General features: G+C 48.3%; 1 non-coding gene across 1 annotated transcript; it reads right to left on the bottom strand.

Annotated features, from left to right (window-relative positions):
• Window positions 1-6,577: 6,577 nt before the first annotated feature.
• Window positions 6,578-6,681, bottom strand: LOC111723264. The gene has a single exon (XR_002771842.1). It is a non-coding gene; the product is annotated as a U6 spliceosomal RNA (small nuclear RNA).
• Between the last annotated feature and the right edge of the window lie 274 nt (window positions 6,682-6,955).

Below are 6,955 nucleotides of genomic sequence, written 5' to 3'. Positions count from 1 at the left end.
AAAGAAAGCCCACTTAAACATATACACTGAATCATGCAGGGATGGACCAGATCCATGGAAAACCCTTTTGGTTTTGAATGTGCCACCAGGTGTACAGACCATCATCAAACAGCAGCGTGATTATGGGGCTCAGGAGGCAGGAAGTTGGCACCAAAGGACGTCGAGCCTCCCTGGTGGGAACCTGATTTTGGCCTGCCATCTCGTGTGTATACAGTCATTTCTGCATCCATGAGGTTGCTCTGGAGAGTATCACGTTCCAGTTGGAACGCAATCCCCTCCTTTGAGGAATGAGAGAACTAAGACCCAGGGAAGCTGAGCCGTCTCCACATCTGCACTGAATGCAGGAGGACCATGTGTTGATTCCCGAGGCTGTGGCTTGGGAATGCCTGGCCACCACTCTGCCAGGAGCCACTCTGACAACTAAACCACTCATTATTTTTTATCTTCTGGGCAGTTTAAATGACTGTCATTATGCACACATTTTTCAACAGAGTACGTTTATTACTAAACCTCAAACCTCATTAAATTTCTCGAGACTTGAGCTGGCTCCCCTTCCCTGCCTCGGAGGGAAGGAAGGAATTTGGCCGGACACAGAAACATTCTCCTCCCACGCCATCACTACCTCATGCTCTGTGTCCAAAACAGGGTGCTAGGGACATCTGGGCAACCGGTCTGACAAGGAGCTTGTTTGCAGATGACTCATAGATCAGGGAAGGGCACAGGTGACCCTAAGACCTCAGACAGAGCCCTTCTGGGGAGGCTGAAATGGGTGTATTGGAGCAAGATCCAGCCTTGTAGGGACATGGAGAGTACAGAATACGGAACTGCCTGGGTTCAAATCTAGCTGCTTGCTGTGTGATCTTGGGCAAGTTAACGAGCCTCTCTGTGCCTTGCTTGCTTCCTCTTTCAGTGAGAATTATGACAACTAAATCTACCATGGAGCCTCAATCTGCAGCCTAAGAGAGGCACCTATAACGGTGCCTAACACAGAATGTGGCCCTTAAGAGTGCAGCCCCAGATCCACAGATTCTAACCTAAACTGACCCAGAGGGACCTCACTTATCTCCTGCATGAAGTCAGGGTGCTGACAGAGCTTCTTTCATGGGCTTATTACTGAGTCAAGGACTTGAGCCCGGCACTCGGCACCCTCAGACCTCTGGGGAGGAAGCAACTTAGCTAAGTTAGCTAAGCCTGCTGTCTATGTGTCGTGGGAATCTTGCTGGCTCACGCTGGGTGAGCTTAAGGAGCACTCTGAGCAGAATGTGTCTGATTACTTGGGTCGGAGGGGACAATGGAGAGAGGAGGAGGCAAAGAACTGGGTTTGAATCTCCCAGAGCTACAGGTGGCTGCATGATCCTGGGCAAAGTCCTTCCTGCTCCCAGGGCCTCGGCTGCACCAGAGGTACACAGGGCAACAGAACCTCCTTTGTGGTCTTCCAGCAAGGCTTCCTCAGAGGTGCTTAAGCTTCCACCCACACCTGCGTGCTTTAATCAGATTGTGTTCCCTTCAAAAACAATAACAAGTATAAGGTGACCAGATTTTAACATTGGCAAAGGGGACACCATTGACGGGGGGCGGGGCAGGGGGCGGGGCCTGACAACGAAAACTTTGATAAGCAGTTGTCGATAATCACTTCTCAACAATTATTTGTTATTATTACAGTTTAACATTATACAATTAACAAAAATAATATAAAACTCATATCCTGGCGAAATAGCCACATGGCAGCCTAAAACCATATATTCCCTTCCTGTTCTCCTGCCCGTTTGTGCATTCTTTCCAAAAATCGGGACTTTTTTAAAACGCCGTGGGACGTGGGACAAATTGTTAAAAATTGGGACTGTCCCTCCAAAAGCGGGACGTCTGGTCACCCTAAATAAGTAGCATCTCTTAGATCCTTAACCATGTTCCGGGTATTTTGTATGCATGCATGTGTGATCTCAGTGAACCCTTGCAAACTCCGGTGGTAGTTACATGTTCCTGAGGAAGAAATGAAGGACATTCTTGAGATAACTTTACTTAAAAAATAGTCCAGCAAGGGCAAGGGGTGAGGCAGGAGAGGGGAGGGGAGGGAAGGGTGACTGGAGGGAGGAGGGAGGGCATTTGGCCTGATCTCACCTAATGCGAAGGGGCCACCGTAACTCCATTGTTTTTCTTTTCTCTCTTTTTTAAGATTAGTAATAATAATTATAAAAAGGAAGAACAAAGAACTGAGGAAGGGGAGAAGGCAAAGGGGAGGGGGGGCAGGGGCCACAAGAAGCTCCACAGCAGGCACAAGCCGTAAATCAGGTAAACAGCCCAGGGAGCAATGACCAATCAGAAGTTCACACACCACTAACAGTGGAGACCCCAACCACAGAAAGACAGTTGACCTGTCAGAACCCCAGGCCTCCCCAATGACCAGTAGGGGATTGGACACTGACTTCTTCCCCAGCCACCTTCTTTAGCATTTTATTGCAACCCATAGTACCCTGCGAGAAAGCTTCCCTGATCATTGTTTCGGGGCCACTCTCTTCTGCGACCACTTTAATGGTGGGAGTGACCCGAGCATATGCCCGATAGAGAAATAAAACTCCTTGGTTTTCCATGTGTGCATGGTTTCTCGGTGGCATACTGGGTCCTAACAAGGTCCACAATTCGAGAGTATTCAGCACACCCCTTGAGCGAAGGGCTCTTCGACTACTTGAACTTTACCTTGGAAATGAGAACATTGTAACCTAAAAATGTTTATCCTCAAAATAATTTGAAATGAAAAAAACAAAAAGAAAGGGAGGACAGAGAGGTGATACATCTGCCTAAGTCCACACAGCAAGATAGGGTGGAGTTAGAGGGGCGGGCAGCTAGGAGTGGTGGAGTAGCCGCCAGGAACTGGCTGCAGTGGCTGGGAGGACTGTGGGGCTGATGAGAAACCACTAAAGTCCTTGGGGAAAGCAAAGTAGAATTTCCTAAGAACTTGATGAATGGGAAGGAGAAAACCCTGAGGTGGCTAGGAAGGCCCTGAGGCCATGTGTGTCCAATCACTGTCTTTGGATGGTCAGGCATTGATTGTACAAAGAGAACAAGCGCTAACCTCAGGAAGGATGAAAGCCATGTTGAGGAGCCAAGGTCAATTTCCTGAAAAGGAAACCAACCTGGTCGATTTTAGAGCGATCCCTTCACATGTGCTATGGAAAGCATGCATGTGGTTTACTTACAAGGTCATTACACTAATAGCTCCACCGAGATGCCAGAATTCCCAGTTGCACCAAAATTGCAAACTGCCGAAGGCTAGGAACTTCCTAGATGGTTGGATAAAAGAAATCATAATAAACTTGTTATTTTAAAACAGTGGAGTTGGGGTTTCAATAGGATCTGGATGGCCTTTGAGCTGGGCTTTTATTTAAATTAGTTAATTTTTTTTTAAGAGACAGTCTCTCACCCTCAGAGCACTGTAGCGTCACAGCTCACAGCAACCTCCAGCTCTTGGGCTTAGGTGATTCTCTTGCCTCAGTCTCCACAGTAGCTGGAACTACAGGCACCTGCCACAATGCCCAGCTATTTTTTTGTTGCAGTTTGGCCAGGGCCAGGTTCGAACCCACTATCCTTGGTATATGGGGCCAGCACCCTATTCACCAAGGCACAGGTATTGCCCCAAATTAAATTTTTTAAAAATTTGAAATCATGGCTCGGCGCCTGTGGCTCAAGCGGCTAAGGCGCCAGCCACATACACCTAAGGTGGCGGGTTCAAATCCCCAGCCCGGGCCTGCCGAACAATAATGATGGCTGCAACCAAAAAATGGCCATGCGCTGTGGCGGGCGCCTGTAGTCCCAGCTACTTGGGAGGCTGAGGCAGGAGACTTGCTTGAGCCCAGGAGTTGGAGGTTGCTGTGAGCGTGATGACATGGCACTCTACCCAGGGGGATAGCTTGAGGCTCCGTCTCAAAAAAAAAAAAAAATTTGAAATCATTAGACATTCACAGGAAGTTGCAAAGTGAATACAGAGAGGTCCTTTGTACTGTCACCCAGTCTCTCGCAGCAGTTACCTCCTATGTGACAGTAGTATAGTGTCAAAATCAGGAAACTGACATTGATTCAATGTCACATGTGATCTTCCAGATTCAGTCTCCCAAAGTGCTGGGATTACAGGTGTAAGCCACCACAACAAACTCCTGATTTCTTTCTTTTTTTTTTTTTTTTGAAACAGTCTCATTATGTCACCTTCGGTAGAGTGCTCTGGCATCACAGCTCACAGCAACCTCCAACTCTTGGGCTTAAGCAATTCTCTTGCCTCAGCCTCCCAGGTAGCTGGGACCACAGGTACCCGCCACAACACCCGGCTACCAATTTCATTTTTATATAAGATGTGCAGTAAAGTTTGTGTTTTGTGACTATCCTTCCTCTGTTGAGCCTGGACTTTTAACCATGACACTTTGCCACCTCTCTGCTTTCTGTATTCATGTTCCTGGAAGGGTTTTGTTTGAAGAAAATGTTCCACTGCTAAAGCAGTTTGCAAGCCATTGAATTTCTAGAAGCTGCAGACAGTCCCCTAAGTGTAATGTAGTTTTAGTTCTAAGCCCTAGGGCAAAGCATGCAAGAACTTTGGCAGCCTCTTCCCTGCCCAAGCCCGGAGCAAGAATTTACCTCCTCTTCAGAGGCAGAATGTTCCCCAAGGAGAGGATCCCCAGTGGTGGAGGAGGGTGGAGACAACTCCATGAGTTTTCTTGGGCCTGCCCTAGGGTAAGGCTTTGACCCACCCTGAGAAGGGATCGACCCAAACTAGAAGAAGTTTATATTTTCGTATAGTGTATGTGGGTGGAGTCAATCTGCCAGTCTTGTCTGGGGGCTTGGCTCCGGGCCTGATGTGAGCGGAAAGGGGGTGTTTATATGGCTGCCTGGGGTGAGACCCAGGTACAGAATGTGCAAGACTGGGTTCTCTGTTTTAAAAGGGAAGATAGGGCGCCACCTGTGGCTCAAAGGGATAGGGCGCCGGTCCCATATGCCAGAGGTGGCGGGTTCAAACCCAGTCCCGGCCAAAAAAAGGGAAGATAGTCGTGGGTGAGAAAGGGGCTAAGAAGGGTGTAAAGAGGCTAAAGCCAAGGTGAAGGCTAGTGTGAAGGGAAGAGAGGATAGTCTGTGCTTGGGAGGAAGGAAGAATACATTTTCCCTGTTGAGGAACCATCCTCCCCGTGTGGGAAGATGCTGGTAATTGTCCTGTTTCTGAGATGGAGAGAATTTATCAAAGGACAAGTACTGGCTTTCTTGGATGGGGGGTAAGGGCATTGAGCTACTCATTTGGCTTCTATATCGGCTTTTTGGTTGCCTTTAGAAAAGGTATCTGTTTTATTTTGGTGGCCTTTACAGTAGATGATGGCTATTGCCTTTGGGAGAATGGATTTTTTTTTTTTTTGGAGACAGAGCCTCAAGCTGTCCCCCTGGGTAGAGTGCCATGGCATCACAGCTCACAGCAACCTCCAACTCCTGGGCTCAAGCGAGTCTCCTGCTTCGGCCTCCCAAGTAGCTGGGACCACAGGCGCCTGCCACAATGCCCAGCTATTTTTTTGGTTGCAGCCATCATTGTTGTTTGACGGGCCGGGGCTGCATTGGAACCCACCACCTTAGGTGTATGTGGCTGGCGCCTTAGCCACTTGAGCCACAGGCGCTGAGCCAGAATGGATGCATTCAGGAGGTTTTTTTGTTTGTTTTGAGACAGCGTCTCAGTCTGTCATCCTGGGTAGAGTGCCATGGCATCATAAATCACAGCAACCTCAAATTCCTGCACTTAAGAGATTCTCTTGCTTTAGCCTCCCAAGTAGCTGGGACTGCAGGAGCCTCAGTGCCCAGCTGTTTTGTTGTTGCAGTTGTCATTGTTATTTAACTGGCACAAGCCAGGTTTAAACCCTCTAGCCTGGGTGTATGTGACAGGCGCCCTACCCACTGAGCTATGGGCGCCACCACTTTATTTTTTTTTATTTTATTTTTTTTTTTTTGCGGTTTTTGGCTGGACCTGGGTTTGAACCTGCCACCTCCCACGAATGGGGCCGGCGCCTTACTCCTTTGAGCCACAGGCGCTGCCCTCACTTTAGGAGGTTTTTTTAGCGAGTGTGGTGTTGATAGCAGAGGAGCCTTGAGTGGTAACAAATCCTCTTTCTTGCCACATGGCTGCACGGTGATGGATTATGTGGAAACTACACTTAGCATGTGTGTGTACGTTAATGGAGTGGCCTTGTGCACATTGTAAGGCTTGAGTAAGAGCTAAGAGTCTGCCTATTATGGGGGGGGGGGCGCAGAGTAATGGAGGTAATAATCTGGGAAGAAGACACAATAGCAAAGCCTGCCTTGGCAATGGAGTTAACAGTGGGCTTAGAAGAACTGCCGTCGATAAACCAGGGGTCGTCAGGGTTAGGTGAGGGGAAGAGGGAGATGCCGGGAAAAGGGTGTAGTGTTACCACGATTAAAGGTCAGCGATCCTGGAATGAGTTCTGGGAAGTGTGAGGGTCATGTGAGCAGAAGGCAGCTAATGGAGCTGAGGGATTGGTTATAGGCTGGGCCAGGGAGAAAGTGAAGGTCTGGGTTTTCTTTTCTTCCTTTTTTTTTTTTTTTTAATATGGAATGCTTCACGAATTTCCATGTCATCCTTGCACAGGGGCCGTGCTAATCTTCTCTGTATCGTTCCAATTTTATGTCTGTGCTGCTGAAGCAAACGCAGGTCCAGATTTTCTATAAAGAGGATTAGGAGGTGGGGTAAACCAGGTGCAGACATTAAAGATAAGTGTTGGGGTTTTAAAAGGGATGGGATGTTATGAGGGGTAAGTAGATAGGTCGGGGCCTGGCGGGTAAGTTTCTGGGCCTTTAGGAAAAAGAGGGACGTGAGAGCCACTGCTGGGAGGCAGAGGGGCCAGCCTAGGGCTATGAATTCTATCTGTTTTGAGAAGAATGCTATTGGGAGGTGGTTATTGTGAGGTTTCTGTGTTAGGAC

The sequence above is a fragment of the Otolemur garnettii genome, unplaced genomic scaffold (assembly GCF_000181295.1).
Source record: "Otolemur garnettii isolate 467f Iridium unplaced genomic scaffold, OtoGar3 scaffold00009, whole genome shotgun sequence".
NCBI lineage: Eukaryota > Metazoa > Chordata > Mammalia > Primates > Galagidae > Otolemur > Otolemur garnettii.
The sequence above is the reverse complement of the archived record's forward strand: the minus strand, read 5'-3'. Positions and strand labels throughout refer to the sequence as shown.